At 47.0% G+C, this 19425-nt stretch overlaps 1 long non-coding RNA gene across 1 annotated transcript in view; it reads left to right on the top strand.

The window, feature by feature from the left end:
• The window catches only part of LOC307205137, an 854388-nt gene extending 842498 nt beyond the window's left edge, over nt 1-11890 (top strand). Inside the window, exon 3 of the long non-coding RNA XR_013833903.1 lies at nt 11711-11890. This is a non-coding gene — a long non-coding RNA (uncharacterized lncRNA). The remainder of the gene's footprint in view (nt 1-11710) is intronic.
• Nucleotides 11891-19425: the final 7535 nt, after the last annotated feature.

Genomic DNA, 19425 nt, shown 5'->3' with positions numbered 1-19425 from the left:
GTAAATCTTGTGTCTTCCAGTACTTTGTGATGAGTATTCTTGCTGCTGTTGTTGCATACATAAAAAAGTTCTGTCCTTCTTTGGCACCAATTGGCCGACCATGCCCAGGAGAAAGGCCTCTGGTTTCTTCAGAAAGGTATATTTAAATACCTTTTTCATTTCATTATAAATCATCTCCCAGAATGTCTTAATCCTTGGGCATGTCCACCAAAGGTGAATGAATGTACCTTCAGTCTCATTACATTTCCAACATTTATTTTCGGGCAAATGGTAAATTTTTGCAAGCTTGACTGGTGTCATGTACCACCTATAAATCATTTTCATTAAATTCTCTCTCAGGGCATTACATGCCGTAAATTTCATACCTGTGGTCCATAACTGTTCCCAGCCAGCCATCATTATGCTATGTCCAACATCTTGTGCCCATTTAATCATAGCAGATTTCACCGTTTCATCCTGAGTGTTCCATTTCAACAGCAAGTTATACATTCTTGACAAATTCTTAATTTTGGGATCTAACAATTCTGTTTCCAATTTTGATTTTTCCACCTGGAAGCCAACTTTTTTATCCAAGTTATATGCCTCCATTATTTGGTAATAATGGAGCCAATCTCGCACTTTGTTTTTTTATTTTTCAAAGCTCTGCAGTTTTACTCTGTCTCCATCTTGTTCCAAAATTTCCCAATATTTCGGCCATTTTGAGTTTTTTCTGTGCCTTCGCTTCCATTGGTGACAACCATCTTGGGGTTTTATTTTCTAACAAATCCTTATATCTTATCCAAACATTAAACAGTGCTTTTCTAACAATATGGTTTTTAAACGCTTTATGTGCTTTTACCTTAAAGGTAAAGGTAAAGGTACCCCTGCCCGTACGGGCCAGTCTTGACAGACTCTGGGGTTGTGCGCCCATCTCACTTAAGAGGCCAGGGGCCAGCGCTGTCCGGAGACACTTCCGGGTCACGTGGCCAGCGTGACATCGCTGCTCTGGCGAGCCAGAGCCGCACACGGAAACGCCGTTTACCTTCCCGCTGGTAAGCGGTCCCTATTTATCTACTTGCACCCGGAGGTGCTTTCGAACTGCTAGGTTGGCAGGCGCTGGGACCGAGCAGCGGGAGCGCACCCCGCCGCAGGGATTCGAACCGCCGACCTTTCGATCGGCAAGTCCTAGGCGCTGAGGCTTTAACCCACAGCGCCACCTGCGTCCCCTACACCTGCTTTTACCTTATCATACCACAAATATGCATGCCAACCGAATACATTGTTGAAACCTTCTAAGTCTAGCACATCAGTGTTTTCAAGAAGCAGCCATTCTCTCAGCCAGCAAAAAGCAGCTGATTCATAGTAAAGTTTAAGGTCTGGCAGGGCAAATCCACCTCTTTCTTTAGCATCAGTTAATATCTTAAATTTTATTCGACGCTTCTTGCCCTGCCAGACAAATCTGGAAATATCTCTCTGCCACTTCTTGAAACAGTCCATCTTGTCCAAAATTAGTAAGGGATCTTTTTTCTGCTCAAGGGCCGCAATCCTACAATGACAGTATTCTGGGGGCCACATGCAATTTTGGGCAGGGGCAGAGGCAATATCTCCAGGTACGGCTGGGAGAGAAGCCTGGTCTGAAACCCTGTAGAGCTTCTGCCACCCAGAGTTGATAAACTTGATAAACTGGTCTGATTTAGTATAAGGCAACTTCCGATGTCCCTAATGGTAGGGGACCTCTGACCCACAGGCCAGTCTTCCCCATTTGACCCAGGTCTGTTTCAGCCAAGCTATGCCCACCTGCTCTACACCTGATGTCATCTATCAGACATGGGACAGGTAGAGGGCAAAAGGGCAAATTCAGGCATTTCTGCTCAGCTGCATGCAGCCACTTTTCAGGCAAATATGGGCCACCTGATGCCCATATCCTATCAGCTGGCTGCAGTGGTGTAGCATGGGTTGCTAGCACCCAGGGCAAGGCAAGTACCTTCAGTGCTGCCCACTGATAGGCTGAAATGAATGGGCAATAGCTCAGTGACCTACCTGACTGGCAGCTGCGGCGCCCTGTGACTGTTGGGTACAGTGGAGAGCAGAACGGGGAATTGATTGGTATCTTTCTCAAGCCTGTACAAAGGGTGCCCTCACAACCGACTATCTCCCAAATCTGCTCCTCTGCCCACACAAACACTGGGTGATTTTCTGTGTGAGGGGGAGGGCTGACAAATTGGCCTGAGGAAGAAACTGAGCTACTGGCCAGGTGTGTTGTACCTAATGGTAGGACCCGCTCTGGTCATCACATACATCAACAATGTAGTCAATAACAATATTCATCTAGGAGCTGGAACCTAGATTCAAAATCTCAAGAATGTGTGTCTGGAGGAGAATTTCGCCCTGTCCAGACCACCGGCTCTTCAAAGGCTTCTGAGCTGCAGCAGCAGTTAGTTTCTAATCAGTGAGGTGCAGGGTGGCAGCCTAAATGGGCGGGCGTAACTCTCTGGGAGCCGTGCATTTAGATCATTTGGCCCGATAGGAGGATAATATATGCATGCTATCAACATCAATGATTAACTGAAGCCATAAAAGATCAAGGCGGCTGTGGCTATTGCATCTCACTAGCATCTAAAGCACTGCCAGGCACTGCAGTCATAGCTGTGCCTCCGGGCTACCTCTCCTCCTAAGCCTTTCTGAAGTGGAGAATGGTCCTGCAACCCATTAACTGGAAAGGTGTCAAACCTGTTTAGTCGGCTTTACTCCCTTGGCAATGGCAGAGGCGGAATATCCGTCAGGCTCCACCCAAAGCAAGTGCGCTGTTCTTAGGGGTAGAGTTAAGCAGGGTATTGAATAAGCTGCCATAATCAGTTGGGAACCATTTTTCATCCCGAGGGCCACATTGCCTCCTTGGCAACCTTCCGAGGGCCACGGGCCAGCAGTGGTTGGGGCCAGTTGTAAGAGTGAGCAGAGCAACGAGCTGAATGTTTATCTTTGCACAGTGATCTGCTTTCAAGAACATATTCCAGGTGGAATGTGTTAAGGGGAGGGAAGCGGGGCCAGTGAAAGGTTTCACATGGGAAGAGTTTTGGAGGGCCAGATGGAGAGTTCTGGAGGGCCACATTTAGTGCCTGGGGTTCCTCTGTGTGTGTGTGTGTGTGTGTGTGTGTGTAGAGTGGTCTGTGTTTTCCACTTTTCAGGATAATTTTTGTGCTTAAAAAAACATGATTTTAAAAATATATATCAAAACATTGATTTCAGAAGCCTATATTATTTATTTACCAAGAGAGATTTTCTAATCCTGCTCTTCAGCTTAAAAATGCTCCCAGATAGGCTTTCACCTCAAATAATGACAACACTCATAACAACCCATGCCCTTAGGCTTGCAATCTGAAAAGACATTGCACAAAAGGAAAATGGATTGGAAGAGGAAACAAGAAAAGTCAGGTTCGTGCTCTCTGGTGGCATTTGAGCAGGGATGGGAATGGTTTCAGTAACTGGAACCAATAAATGAATCCTTGCCATCGATGATCACCAGAATGTCTCCAACACAAGTTCCTTTGCCTTCCTGTGTGGTGCACAGTTTGGAACACTTCCCAAAGCACCGTGGAACTATTTATTGAACAGGCAACACAAGGACCATCTCGTAGTCTTAAGGCAATATTGGGGGACAATGTTTAAAATGGTGACAGTCTTGCTTTGGGGGACAGGAGGAGATGCACTTTTGACCGGTCTGACTCACCCAGGGATGGAGGTGGGATCTACAAGCATTAGAATAAAGCTACAGGATTGCATTTGCAGACACCCAATGCAGTTTAAATGGCAGATCAGACACAGACCCCATTAAATATATGCAGTGCTTTTTTTCCCCTAAAAAAATGTTTAGGGGCACTCTCATTTTTCTACTCATGTTGAAATACTGCCCCTCAATGAGGCCAAACTTCAATTGACAAAATGTTTAGGGGTATGCGTCCCCCTGCATGTTCCCCCCCCCCATGAAGAAAAGCACTAAATATATGACAGGCTACATTACGGACCAAGTAATGGCCATTAAATCCCTCTTAATATTTGCCTTTTTGATTCTGCAGCAAAGGGGAATCGCCCCACCCTCCTGATCTTACAAAGAAATATGCTTCCTAGCACTCAAGACCCTTTCTTTGCCGTTTGCAAAAAGACAGTGAAATGGAAAAATGTGCCTCTAATTATTACCCCTTTGTGCTTAAAAACCCTCTGTCTAAACTTTTAAGTCTACTTAAGTTTCAGGTTCTCTGTCTCTCCTTTAAAAAAAAAAAATCTCATCTTTAAAAAAAAGCTATAAAAAGCCTCCGACACTATAAATTCCCTTGTAAACCTGAGTTTTATAGGGTAAATTGCCTCTCTTTATTGCTTGGCAGGCTTTGTTCCTTCAGCATTTTTAGAGGGTGCTTCCATTACTTTTAGCATCAAGAAGAAGAGACAGGGCTGGAAGGGAAGGGGCAGTTTGTCAGAAAGCCCTCTCCTGCCATCAAGAACTTGGAGAAGCCGCACTCTGCAGTTCATTGAGTAATGACACTACCAGCCAAGTAAGGCTGAGCTAATAAAGACTCTATGATACTCTTCCTAGTATACAGTGGTAGGAGGAAGACTATGCTCTATGGGCCAAAGAGATCTTGTCTAACATTAGGCAGAACGTGACAACCCAAGAAGTTGCCTTATGCCAAATCAGGCTGTTGGTCCATCTAGCTGAGTCTTGTCCACTGGTGATGGCTTTCCAGGGTTTCAGGTGGTGGATATTCCCTGATCTACCTTGATATGCTGAGTGTTGAAATTAGGACATTGTGCATGCAAAGCAGATGCTCTACCACTATGGCCCTTCTCCTAAGGTCAAGCGAGACAACTACTTCCCTTAAGATGCTGGAAGCTGCCATACCCCATGCCATGCTATTGGTCCATCTGGGTCAGCATTGTCTATGATGACTGGCAGTGGCTCTCTAGGATTCCAGACAAGGAGTCTCTTCCAGCCTGGAGGCATACCTGTGTGAACCCAACCTGCGTGAAGTACCATCCATGATGCTGAACCCAGAAAGTGAACAGCTGCTGAGAAAGGGGACAGTCAGAGGGGCTCCTTAGAGCAAATGCCGGTGACTTCCTAGGTAAACCCTTCAGAGTGCTCTGCAGAGCAGGGTTCATTCTGCCCTGCCTTTGTCAACTTACAGTTGCCTTGGTGGTGGTGGTGGTGGTGGTGTGTGTGTGTGTGTGTGTGTGTGTCCCTAACATTGGTCGCCCATATTCATCTTGTCATTGGCCAAAGACCTCAGGCATCTTTCCTCCTCTGTCATTTCCAGCAAATCAACTCTCTGTAGCTAAACCAAAGTAGTTATTCTTAGTCCACGAGGGCACGACCTTAGACGCTGCACTATCAGATTTCATCACATTTACAATGCCGTGGTTCATGCCATCAACCAGCTTGTCCTGTTCTTGTTTGTTTCTTCCGTTTTCCTCCTCTCCTTCACACTCGTCACAGAAATATCTTAAATATAGGGCCTATTCATGTGACCCTATCAAGTCATGTTAAAGGCTGAAATGACTGACTGCTTGTTTCATAAGAACACAAGAAGAGTCTTCCTGCTGGATCAGGCCAAAGGCCCATCTAGACCAGCACCCTGTTTTCACAGTAGCCAACCAGATGCCTTCTGGGAAGCCCGCAAGCTGGACCTGAGCACAAGAGCTTCTCTCCTCCTGTGGTTTCCAGCAACTGGTATTCAGAAACATTGCTGTCTCTAACTGTGAACAAGTTTCCCACTTGTTCCTGCCACAGCCTAAGGCTTGTAAAACTGATCAGGGGCTTAGGCCCTTTTGGAAATGGCCCAAGGCAGGTGGAGGAAGGTATAGGTACACAGGACTGCCAAGTCCATCTTAAATACTCACAGACCCCTGATCCAGCAAGTAGACTCACCTGATACCTTCATTACATATCTTTAGATGCCAGGCAAAAACATTCCTCTTCTCCCAGGGCTTTGGCGAATTAATTTTGGATAGTTTTTTATTTGTTATTATGCTATATATTTTTTGTGGTTTTTATATGGCAAACTGCCCTGTAATCTTTAGATGAGGGGCAGTATAGAAATTTAATAAATAAAAAACAAATAGGTCTGTGAAGGTTGGTTCCCACCAACCTCAGTCTGCCCTTATCACAGTCCTCACTTGCCTGCCTTCTTACTTACAACCAGTCCATGGGGTGGTGACCCTGGCTGTCAACTTCCTCCTCCTCCGTTTCAGTGTTCCCCTTGTGGAACTCAACTTCCATCCCACAGGTCCCAACAGGCATCAGCCACCACCACTGCAAGTCTATTTCAGCTCTTTGCTGGTGTTCCCCAGAACTGATTCCCTCCTGCACCCAACTGCAGAATACTTTGGTTCCAGCTCCCGTTATCACTGATGAAGCCTTATCCTTTTGACATTGTTTAGATCCTCTGTTGCCTTTCCTTGGTCTTCTTCACCATCTTTTATTTTGAGAAGATCAAGCTGCCTGTGTGTTATTTAAAAGCCCCTGTGAGATTCCCCTCTCTGACACTCTCCTGCCCTCTCTCCCCTTGCCCACCCCTGTAAATATTTTAGTACTTGTTGAAATCAATTGAGCCTCATCAATAGGAAATAGAGTGTAAATCATTGGCCCTTTGTATTCACCCCAGAAATCAATTTTCACACATTAGAGCTATTAGCTTATTGAGAGGGACTTGATGGACGACCGGGCGTGGAAGATGTTGATGGAGGATCCACACCTTATGGGCTCCACCTATCAGCTGAGCCTAGATGGTGAGACAAATGGAGGGGAGAGAAATGAGAAAGCAGAGAGGGAAGATGAGGGTGGGGAAGCTGGCGATATAGGGATGGAGAGAGAGAGAGAGAGAGAGAGAGAGAGAGAGAGAGAGAGAGAGCTCAGACAGAATCCTGCCAGTTGATCAATACTATCTACAAAGCATTAACTCATTCTGGATGGGATTGGAGATGGCAGGGGGCTCAAAGCCAAAGTTGTTGTTGAGCAAGTGATTTCCCTCCCTGCTCGGCAACTAACATAATTTAAGGGTGGTGGGCAACAGAACTTCTAATGTTTAATAAAACTAATGCAGTCCTTTGGAGGAAAGCACTGGAATGGGTAGAGTCCTCTATGTGGTTCTTTGGGAAGAACCTTAGCTCAGTGAGAGATGGCCTTGCCTAAAACACTGGAGTAGATGGAGCTGGAGTAGAAGAGCCAGCTCACAGAAGAGCTGATGTAAGAGAAAATGAAGAGAAATACCAGGAACTGCAACTGTCTCCATACAATTTGGATGGCTTTAAAAGAGGACTAGACAGGGTCATAAAGGGCAAGGCTATCAATGGCTAGTAACCCTGATGGCTATGTTCTGCCTCAACCATCAGAGGCAGTATAGCTCTGGATGCCAGTTGTTGGGAATCCCAAGTGGAGCGAGTTCTGTTGTACTTGGGTCCTACCCGTGGGCTTCCCACTAGGGCATCTGGTTGACCATTGTGAGGACCAGATTATGGATTAGATGGGCCTTCAGCCAGATCCATTAGGGTTCTTCTTATGTTCTTACAATGGAAGACTCCCAGGTCCTAGGACTCTGGGTCTATCAACCTTCTGCATTCAAAAACCATCATGGCTCCCGCATTCACTGCTTCCAAAAAAGATAATAATCTTTGGTGCTATTAAAAAGTTGCATATGATTGAGCTGTAACAAGGAAACTGTTACAACCAAGGGTCTTCCAACCAAGTCCTGCTTTTGGGTTTCCAACAGGCATCTGCTTGGCCATTTTGAGACTAGGATGCTGGATTAGATGGGCTTTCAGCCTGACCCAGCAGGACTCTTCTAATGATATTGTGGGGTTGTTGTTTTTTGTGCAGTTGAGGCAAGGGAGGCTGAAGTATGCACACCGATTTGCCATAATGAGCCAAACCATTGGGCATCCAGTCTCACCCAAAGCCTGTCAGTTTCCCTTGAAAAGTAGCCAACAGCCTGTCACCATCTAGTCCTGCAATCACAGCATAGTATTTCTCTGCCAGCCAGAGATATCACCGTGACCCACGTCACGCATCTTGTTGCACGGAGTCAACATTGCGACGTTGCCTCGTACCGGTGGCAAAATGCAGGAGCGGCTCCGCCTGACCGCGGAGAAGAAGAGGAACAGGACGGGAGCAGCGGTGGCCACAATCAACACTCTTGTATGATAAAGCAGAGCTAATGGAGAGGCCTGAGGTGGAGTGGGACGTGGCAACCGTCCCAATGATGTTTCAAGTGGATGGAAATCAGCCTCTCACAGAGGTTCAAGACAAGGTCTGTGCACCACTTACATCCCACTTGAGGCCTATTTTAAGATCTTAAGTGGCACTGGAGTGGCAGAACATGGGGCCTCGTCCTGACCCCTGGCACGGAGCTGAGCGTCTCACCTTATCTGCATCTGGCAGCTGCTCAGAATCAGAAGAAAGCTGATTGAGATAGTCTGGCTGAGATGGAAAGCAACTAGGCCCCAAGGTGGCCAAGGAGAGGCAGTCTGCTGTGGCCATCAAGAGCTACGAAGAGCCACCAGTCAGGGCAGGCCTAAGTAGCAGTCAGCACCTTTGGGTGCCTTCTGGGACCCACACTCTACTGTCTGGGCTCCTCGGCTCTCTCTGGTTTCCTGCTGCACAGGAACTTAGGGAGCTGCCTTATAGGAACGTAGGAAGAGCCAGTGTGATGTGGTGGTGTCAAGATGCTGTCAGCGGCTCCCAACTGGTTGCCCAGGAAAGTATAAAGACAAGGAAAAGTTTCTTACCGCCCTTATTTATTTCAGTCTTTACAGAGAGAGGCTATAGAACCAAGCCTCATGGATAATGGCCTTGTCCCGAGTGAATCTCCACCCCCGCCTCTCTCACTTACTCATTCGTCACTTCTATGGGTGCTGCAACATGCCCTCTGTCTTTCAGCTGTTTGCTGTCCTACTTTTAAGGCTCACCGGGTTCTGGGAGATGGAGGGTCTGGAATGCTTTCTAATGACAACGTGTCAGCTGGTTGTTGTTCCAGCTGTCCCATGATTACCCAGCTTTCCCTCTCATCTGCCTCTGAGCTGCTACCTCCCTCAAATCCCTGTTGTAAATCTATACTGTCTTCCTTTTCCTCCTCCCTGGAAGAGTCAGGATGGGGAGACGGTCTCCACCATTCCTCCTCTGCCCAGTCCTTGACAGGTGGTTAGGGTGCCAGACCCAGGAGACCAGAGTTCAAATCCCCACTTAGCCATGGGGCATATACCAAGTCAAACCATCCAGCTCCATATTGCCAGCTCCATATTGCCAACTCCAACAGACTGCCAGAGGTTTCAGGCAAGGGACATTCCCTGATCTACCTGGAGATGCCTGGGATTGAACCTGGGTCCTTCTGTGTGCAATGCATGTGCTCTACCAATGAGCTTCATCCCTTAAACAACAGCAATCCTCACAGCAATCTGCACCCTGTTCCTTTGGGACCCAGTGATGCTTTGAAGCAAGAGGCATAGATGATGCTCTGTATCAGGCTGGATTGCTCTTGGGTAAGAGCTAGGCACTCGGCTGATACGCCTAGACAGAGCTCGTGACTAGTGTTTGTTTGACACTAGTATGCAACTTGTGTCAGGGCCGGAAAGTTAAAACGGGCAGATTGGTTGGGAGCGAGTGTAAAAATGTAAATCAGGACAGATACACACTGCAGAGATTAGCCAACTCGATGAGGCCTGATTAATATCGTTTCATGCTCCCTCACTTCCGTGTGAGGTAAGGAAATCTACAAGCAGCCTTTTGCATGCTTGGCTCCCTTCTGGGCTGCAGACTCGCCGCGCTTTTGTCATATCTGTTTATCCTGCGTGAATATGAGTTGAGTATAAGGGGAGCAGGGGAGCACCTATACAATTCCATGCTCCAGAGCATGGGTGCCATTCCATTTTGCAAACCACCAGAAGATTCTGGGACTCCTTCCCCACCCAATCTAGCTACCCATATTTACAAAAACCCACACTCCTCTCACCCACACCATTCACCATCTCCAGGGGTGGCACATCCCATTTCACTGCTTGAGGTGAAACAGAAAGTGCTTCCCTGTAACTGCACTGCCCACTCCAACGGTGGCATTGGCAGTATTGGCACTGATTTCAGGTGAGATTTTGCGCACTCTGCAAGGTCTCCGATTTCAGTAAGCTCTCGTGTGATTTTGGTGAGATCTTGCCTGAAACCAGTGCCAATGCTGACACCACTGGTGGTGGAGGTGACAGGGCAGGCAGGGCACCCAGGAGCTTCTGCCACCTGTGGTGGAGGCATCATTCCACCTAATGACTGTGCCAGCCTTGACCATCTCACACTCACCTTCTCATCAGATCCCTGGTAATTTCACCTTCAGATCTCATTGTCATGTACTCATCTCGCTCACATGGCTCCTCATGATGGCTAGGTTCTGCCTCCACAACTGGAGGCAGTAATGCTTCTGAATACCAGTTGCTGGAAACCACAGGAGGAGAGAGGGCTCTTGTGCTCAGGTCCTGCTTGCAGGTTTCCCCCAGGTATTTGGTTGGACACAGTGAGAACAGGACTCTGGACTCAATGGGCCATTGGCCCAAACCAGCATGTGAACCTGCATGCAGGGGGTTGGACTAGATTACCCATTGGATTCCTTTCCACTCTGTGATTCTTACTCACCCTTCACTGAATTTTGCAACATGGCTCTTCTACCAAGTACCTTGTTCAAAAATGCACACACTGGGGCACAGTGTACAAAAAATCCACATAGCAATGAAAATAACATGCAAAAAGGAATTATATTAGAGGAAAGTGCTTTGCTAAAGAATGTGCGCACTAGGCAAAAATTGGAGGGAAGGAATGCAGGGAAACATCATCCCTAGTAAGCACATCTAAAGTTTCTGGTACTTGGCCTAGAGGGTGCCCAGAGAATTATACAAAGGTTTCCTCCCAGGTACGCTGTTGTCAAAACACCTTTTGTATCATCAAGCTTGCCATCTCCCTGTGTCGCTCACGGCTGTGGATTACCACACCTGTGATGGGCGGGCTGCGGTTGTACTGTCCAGGCAAGGAGCTGGATTACTCCTCTGACAGCCTCGGAGATACGACTCTTAGCTAATTACTTTGATCCTTTACACTTTGTAAAAAAAACAACCAACACACTTTACAACAGAAAGTGCTCACCCTTGCCTTTAACCTTGTGACCCAGCCGGACCTTGTAAAAAGGGAAAAGAGAGAGACAAGAGTCAAGCCTGGCATGCATGCAGACCCAATCCTTGCAAACTGCTGAACGCTCGCTCCTTCATTCACTTCCTTCCAAGACTCCCACAAACAGGCTGATGGAATTACATTTATAAGACGCTGAGACGGCCTAGGGCTGAGGCAGCCAAGGTGGTTTCCTCCAGATGTTGGAAAACTACAGCTCCAAATCAGACCCCAGACATCATGACCAATGTTCAAGGACAATGTGAGTTGCCAGGTGCACCAACTTCTGGGAGCTGAACTCTTTTGGGGGGCCCAGATATTTTTATGGGGGGGGTGACCCACCCCCAATGTTAAAAAAAAACATTGTGCCAGGTTGAAGGAGCTAGGAACACAGAGATAGCTTCAGTGAACGGTCCAATATAAATCCACCACTAATGTATTATTAGTCAGTGACATGTTGCAAAAAAGACACCAGTCTGGAGAGGCTCCCAAAAAATAATTAGTTGTTTGGATAATAAAGATCTATCTGTGTTGATATAGGTAAAGGTAAAGGACCCCTGGACAGTTAAGTCCAGTCAAAGGCAACTATGGGGTTGTGGCACTCATCTCGCTTTCAGGCCGAGGGAGCCGGTGTTTGTCCACAGACAGCTTTCCGGGTCATGTGGCCAGCATGATTAAACCACTTCTGGCGCAACGGACCACCATGATGGAAACCAGAGCACATGGAAATGCCACTTACCTTCCCATCACAGCATTACCTGTTTATCTACTTGCATTGGTGTGCTTTCGAACTGCTAGGTTGGCAGGAGCCGGGACAGAGCAATGGGAGCTCTCTCCATCGCAGGGATTCAAACCGCCGGCCTTCTTATCAGCAAGCCCAAGAGGCTCAATATAAAATACACTGGCACTGTTAGCAATATGTTGAACATGATGGCATGTTTCAAAATGACTCTGCTCTCTGAGTGGTTTCTGGCCTCATTTGCTAAGGGTGCATTCAGATGTGAGGAATATTGTGTTAGTTTTCCAGATTATAATGCTGGTGCTCCTGTTCCATTTTCTAATGCTCCTTTCACACTGCAGTACCTGTTGAGTTATGGAAGTGGGGCATTTTGACCACTGTGCTAGCACGTCCTGTTAAATTTCATTTACACAAGTGAGCATGGTGTGGTCCAACAAGGCACTGGACAATTTTGCTACACCCCCACCTTTTCCACACATGCCTGCTTCTGTCCCCCCATGAAATAAAAATTCCATCACTTTGCTCCCAAAAATTTTCAGGTTAAGGGGGCTGCAGATGGATATTTTTTCTGGAATCAACACAGAAATGAGCACTAGATGTGCGCTATGTTCCATTTAAAAGTGACTTTTACATTGTGTGAAAGCCTGAATATAATGCGGATATTAGCACCTAGGGAAACATCAGTGAAATGGAATGAACTGCCGTGTGGAGGCAGCCTAAGTTGCAGCTCTGTGCGATGTTCTTGGAAATGCTTCCCGGCACCACTGCAGGTGTTAATGTGGTCATCTCAGCAAAACTGAGTAAATTGTCACTCATCTGCTGTGGTAGAAGGTGTGCCTGTTTAGCATACCTAAACTTAAACTATCATTTACTGTAATATTCCCCTCTTATTGCCTTTCAAGTTGCTCTTTGCAATTTTCTCCTTTGTACACCTGTCAACTGTGATTTCACTTTGTGCATGTAATAAAGTCTACAGAAGTTCATGCTGCAGTAAGGGTGCTAGTCTTAAAGGTGATGCAGGACTCTTTGCTGCAAGAGACTAATATGGTTGCACCTGAAAATTCATTAAAAAATGAATGAACACATGAGTGGGTTGAAGCCGATCTGGGTATAGGGTGTGAATGGGGGAGAAATCCAAATTTAGTTCACATTTCAAGTCAAAATTTTCAAATTCACACATAGTTAAAACTATGGAACTTGCTCCCACAGGAGGCAGTGATGGCCACCAACCTAGGTGGCTTTAAAAGACGATTAGAGAAATTCATGGAGAAGAAGTCTATCAAAGGCTACTAGCCATGATGGCTATGCTCTGTCTCTGCAGTTGAATGCCAGTTTCTGGAAGCCACAGGAGAAGAGGGGAGAGGGCTCCTGTGCTCAGGTCCTGTGTGATGGCCTGGGATTCGGACTCGGAGGCTGAACCTGAGGAATCCCAGCCTGCACAGGAGTCCCTGCCTCCAGAACCAGCTGAGCCGGGGCTGGGGCTTGAGCCTGAAGGGTCCTCACCTGTGCTGGATCCTCAGGCGCAGGCACCAGCTGAGTCTGCTCTGGCTCCTGAGGGGGTGGAGGACCCATTGCCTGCAGGTGCTCCACTTCCAGCCCCATCAGGGGAAGCTGAGGTTGCCTCTGGGTCTGGTAACCCTCCAACCTCTCCTGAGCTGCAGAGGCTCAGGGCAGAGAGGCGGAGGGAACTAAGTTCCTGCAGGAGGAGTGCTCGCCTCCAGGCCAGGAGAGGCGAGTCACATGAGGACCGGGCCATCCTATGCCTCGGGGCAGATAAAAACCAGCCAGCTCCAGTCCCAGGTTGTGGCAGCAATATTGTTGGTAGCCTGCTCCATTCTGCACCCTGTTCTGCTCTTCTGCCAGAGTTCCTGACCTCACCTGACTCCCTGCCTTGGACCCAGCTTCAGCTTTGATGGACAGCCTCCATACCGCATCCTTGACCTTGGACTGCACTCGGACCTTGCCACACGGTTAACCCTCGGGACCAGCACATCCTGCTTGAGGCTTACCAACAGGCATCTGGTTGGCCACTGAGAGAACAGGATGCTGGAATAGATGGACCACTGGCCTGATCTGGCAGGCTCTTCTTTCGTTCTTATGGATTGTTGGCCCATATCTGTAGTTCAGAAGGTCATCTCATGCTACACCCCAGAGTCCTTAAACAATGGCAAGAATTGCCAGGTCCTTTCTGCCACAGTGACATTGCCATTCTAGCTCTTAGAGGCTGTTGATCTTTCTCTGGACAGCATCAGCCTGTCTCCCACTCAGCTTCTCATCTCTCCAGCACTCCCCCCCCCCCTTCTGCTCCATTGCCCTTTCTCTGCCTCTGTAGGGTAAAGTTCCCATTTATCAGATAAAAGGTCAAACCTTGTCAGGCCAAAAGCTTTTCAATTACTGCTTGGAAACTCATTGCTTCCAAGTTAGTAGCTGCCACTGGTTTTTCTTCTGCTTCAAGAGGGCACAGGTTAAAGCAGGGGATGAAGATCCTGAGATCCGGGTGGCAGATGTGGGCCTCCAGGCCTCTCAATCTAGTCCAGGCATAGGCAGACTCGGCCCTCCAGATGTTTTGAGACTACAATTCCCATCATCCTTGACCACTGGTCCTGTTAGCTAGGGGTGATGGGAGTTGTAGTCCCAAAACATCTGGAGGGGCTGAGTTTGCCTATGCCTGATCTAGTCCTTGGGACTCTCTCCCAAGTCACACCCTCTCTTCAACCACACCCTCTCTCCCCAGGCCACATCACTCACCAGCCCTGCCCCATACTCTCCTTCAGTGTTTTCGCTTGGCTGCAGTGGCGTAGCGTGGGGGGTGCAGGGGGGCCGGCCGCACCGGGCGCACATCTGGGGGTTAGGGTTAGGGGGCGCAAATCCACGGGTTAGGGGGCACAAATCCATGGGTTAGGGGGCGCAAATTACTTGCCTTGCCCCGGGTGCTGACAACCCACGCTATGCCACTGCTTGGCTGCAGTGTGTCCTTGAACTCTGGGCATGCTTCTTGATTGGATAAGGAAAGGTGCTCCAATGAAAAAGGCTCCATATCTCATTTTGCATTTCTCTGAGCTGAGAAAAAAAGTGAGCTGCCCTAAAGTGACTCTGCATAAATGAAATGTGGAAATGTGTTAAGTCTTTTGCTGGTATGCTAGAAATACTTGCAAAATGCCTTTTGCAAAAATGTTTCCAAAGTGGCTGTCAAGTCTTATTAACAGATATGTCTTATGGATGAGCATTAACAGTTTTTTCTAGCCCATGCCAGTTACCATTGATGGTCACGCATCAATTTCACCCTCTGTCCACATTCATTTCCCTTTTGCAGGTGTGGATCCATATGGAAATTCAGTGGTGGGGGTGATGATGGCTACCTGTTTCATCTGATTTCCACATTAATTTGCATTTCCCCAAAAAAATATGAAAATTGTATTTAAATATGTGTTGTTCTTGATAACAATAATCTTTTTGTCCCACCCTTTAGCATGCCAGAGCTTTGCATATTGACAAGTGTCTTCCTACCAGCAGATGTGCCTAGAATCCCAGCTAATTCCTGGGCAAAGCAGACCTTGTGACTTGGGCCTAGGATTTGGGGAAGAAATTCTGCCTCTTTTGTGCTTTCGGAAACAGCATGCAAACCAAAATCTGCACTTCTCTGAATTTTGCAGAGCAGTTCTCCAACCAAGCAATGTGAAAAAAAAATGGTACATCTATTAAGGTATGGTGCAATAAAAATGCATGCACTCCTTAAAATAAGCATATGTGTATATCAGGCAAAATTGCATTAAAAAATGTGTACGTTAGGAGAAATTCTCACTAAACTGCTGAGGAATTTTCACGAAGTCTTAAACATTGTACTGATGCATCCCTCTTCAGTGTGTGTATGTGTTGCTTTGATTACTAGGAATGGGGGTAAAATTCGATTCAATTCACACTCAAAGGCGATCCTACCAAATTTTGACTATCAAAACACAGCTGTCTTTTAAAATCTGTACTTCTCAGAATTTTTCAATGCAGTTCTCCAGTCTTGTAATGCGTACAAAAAATGCATATACTAAAATGTGCATAAAATGAACATATTAGGGATCAAAGCATATAAAAATGCATTGCATTATGGAAAAGTGCTTTGCAGAAATGTTATTCTTCGACAATACTGCATACAAAATTGTGTATGAATAGGAATTTCTGAAGTGGTGTGAATTTTCACAAGGAAAGCTCTCTCTCTTTAACTACAAACTGATGTGGAAATGTGGAGAACTGCGCTGGAGAAACAAGAAACTGCGAGGAATTGAAACAGATTTGCCCATTCCTTCTTGGCATGAGAGAATGTGAAGAACAGATTAGGTTTCTATAAAAAGAAGGAAAAGGAGAGAGTTTTTTCTATCACCATGACTTTTAAAAACAGCAGCAATCTGCAAAGTGATGTGGAAACATTGGAGAGCTGAACTGAAGGCTGGAGAAATAAATGCCCATTCTTGCTTGGATCTCAATCCATCCATAATCGCTGCAAATGGGAAAGGGTGGGAGGAGGAGGAGGAGGAGGAGGAGGAGGAGGAGGAGGAGGAGGAGGAAGGGTAGAAACTGCACAGAGAAAGTGGATGGAGAGAGGTTTTCCTCTCCTTCTCATAACACGGAAGAAGAAGAAGAAGAAGAAGAAGAAGAAGAAGAAGAAGAAGAAGAAGAAGAAGAAGAAGAAGAGTTTAGATTAGATATCCTGCTTTATCACTACCTGAAGGAGTCTCAAAGCGACTAACAATCTCCTTTCCCTTCCTCCCCCACAACAAACACCCTGTGAGGTGAGTGGGGCTGAGAGACTTCAAAGAAGTGTGACTAGCCCAAGGTCACCCAGCAGCTGCATGTGGAGGAGCGGGGAAGCGAACCCAGTTCACCAGATTACTAGTCCACCGCTCTTAACCACTACACCACACTACACCACACTACACCACAAGATTCAGGCCAGATCAAAGGAAGGGCTTAGTTAAACTATGGAAATCCTTCCCACAGGAGGCAGTGACAGCCACCAACTTGGATGGTTTTAAAATAATTCATGGAAGAGAGGGCTATCTATGGCCACTATCCATGATGGCTATGATCTGCCAACAATGCTTCTGAATGCTAGTTGCTGGAAACCACAGGAGGAGAGAGGGTTCCTGTGCTTCGGTCCTGTTTGCGGGTTCCCCATAGGCAACTGGTTGGCCAATGTAAGAACAGGATGCTGGATTAAATGGGCCTTTGGCCTGATCCAGCAGGATTTGTCTTATGTTCCTAATGCATGGGCAAGGAGATGGGTGTACGCGACGACCGCACAGATCCCCAACTGGACTCTCACTTAGGCACTTAGCTCTGCAATTCACTCTTCCAGGCACTGTTCCTCTGACGGTGTTTGGAAGGACTCACACCGAAGGCTTTTTGGTGGTGCGTGGTGGAATTAATTATTGTTGTTATGATTACTCCCCCTCCCTTCCCGTGGTTTCGGGAGGCTTAATTAATGAATGCCTGCAAAGTGCTTTGATCTCTGGAGTTGGAGGAGGCCATAAAAGCGCAAAGTATGATGAGATAATAATGGCCTCATGGTATAAATAAATAAAGAAGGGAAACTTTGGTTTTAGAGCAGGGACGGATCGGCCTGCCTGCCCACCCCATCTTGCTCCCTCTCGTCCAGCAAATGTAGGAGAGAGAGAGAGAGAGAGAGAGATAAAAATGGACTTTCAATCTCCACGAGCCCTATTGACACTCACCTGATTAAAGGTTCCACTTACATCCAAACGGTTAGAGCCAGGGCTTGGAGCCATTCATAAAACTCACGGTGAAGGATTAGCTTTCACAAACTTTCCCTTAATGATTATGTGCTCATATCGATCGGTGGGGGGAACTATAAAAATTGACACCAGAATAAACTTTGAAGGACTGCTCTCACTCAGCAGAACTAGGATCAATTGGAATCGACCCGGATGGTAAGGAACGGGCTGGGCTTTGGCAGCGAAGGGGGGGGGGAGGCAGGGGGAGCGCTTGTCTCCATTAGCTAGTCACAGTCCCAGCAAGCTATTTCTCTGTCCCTGCTATGAGCTCATAACATCTCAGATTATCAGCTGCGCTTTGCAGTTGAGATCCAAATGCATTTGCTATTTGCAGAAATGCCTAGGACATTTTGTTGTTGTTGCAAGCATTACCAAAGCATTACCGAAACACACCCTGCCACTGCAACACCTGGGGGGCATTGTGCCCTTGAAGGCTGAACTCGGAAAGCAAGGGATGAGTCTATGGCAGGCACCCCCAAACTCAGCCCTCCAGGTGTTTTGGGACTACAACTCCCATCATCCCTAGCTAACAGGACCAGTGGTCAGGGATGATGGGAACTGTAGTCCCAAAACATCTGGAGGGCTGAGTTGGGGGATGCCTGGTCTATGGAATCTTTCCTTTTCTCACTGAAATTTCTCTTTGGGGTTTTCCATAAAATATGTCAGATATTTCAGCTAAGCTGATATAAGGACATAAGAAGAGCCTGATGGATCGGGCCAATGGCCCACCTTGCCCAATATCTTGCTCTCACGGTAGCCAAACAGATGCCTGTAGGAAACCTGCAAGCACAAGAGCCCTCTGTGTCTCCCAGCAAATGGTATTCAAAAGCATTTCCACCTCCAACCATGGAGGCAGAGACAGCCATCACAACAAGTAGCCATTGATAGCCTTCTCCTCCATGAATTTGTCTCTTTTAAAATCAGTTAGGTTGGTGGCCATCACTGCCTCCTGTGGGAGAGAGTTCCATAGTCTAACAATGTGCTGTGTGAATAAGTACTTTCTCAAAACCATCCTGAATATTCCAGCATTCAGCTTCACTTGACTTAAGAAAGAGGTAGAGAACTTTTCTCTATCCACAACATCTCAAAACTCATCAGAAAATAAGATGATGAAAATAAAATTAGAATAAGATGGGCAACACACACACACCCCACCCACTTGGAGATAATCTGCCAGGGGCCAGCGGTGGGTGGGGTTCGAGCCAATGCTGGCTGCAGCCACTCTCTTTTCCTTCCAGGGGCAGCCAGTCCTGTCTCGCCTCCCCCCCCTTGCCTTAGCGGAAGGATGCAGATCCTTTGGCCCTCCCAGATGTTGTTGGACTCCAACTCTCATCATCCCCAGCCAGCATGGCGAATAACCAAGCAAGACAGGAGCTGTAGTTTAACAATATTTGGAGGACCACAGGCTCCCTATATATACTTCTATGACTTACCTGGGCAAATGGAACAGGAGCAGCATGCTTGGGGAGATGTAAGGGTTCTGTTTCAGAGGGGTGGGGGAATCTTTCTCAGACTGACTCAGAAGATAAATGAAGCTTTTTTCCTCTTCCACCCCACAATGATCATAGCCCAGTTTATAGGTGAGTGGCAGCAAGCTTGCCAGCCTCTCTTTAATAGGTATCTCTCTTTAATAGGTATCTCACTTTCCCTCTCTCTTTCTCTCATCTATCTATTTTAATGTTTTCTACGGTATATGAACAGTGCATTTGGCCCATGAGAAGCTAATAAAAATCTGTGTT

The sequence above is a fragment of the Podarcis cretensis genome, assembly GCF_951804945.1.
Source record: "Podarcis cretensis genome assembly, chromosome: 16".
In the NCBI taxonomy this organism is placed as follows: domain Eukaryota; kingdom Metazoa; phylum Chordata; class Lepidosauria; order Squamata; family Lacertidae; genus Podarcis; species Podarcis cretensis.
Note: the sequence above shows the minus strand (reverse complement) of the source record. Positions and strands in the feature narration are given on the sequence as shown.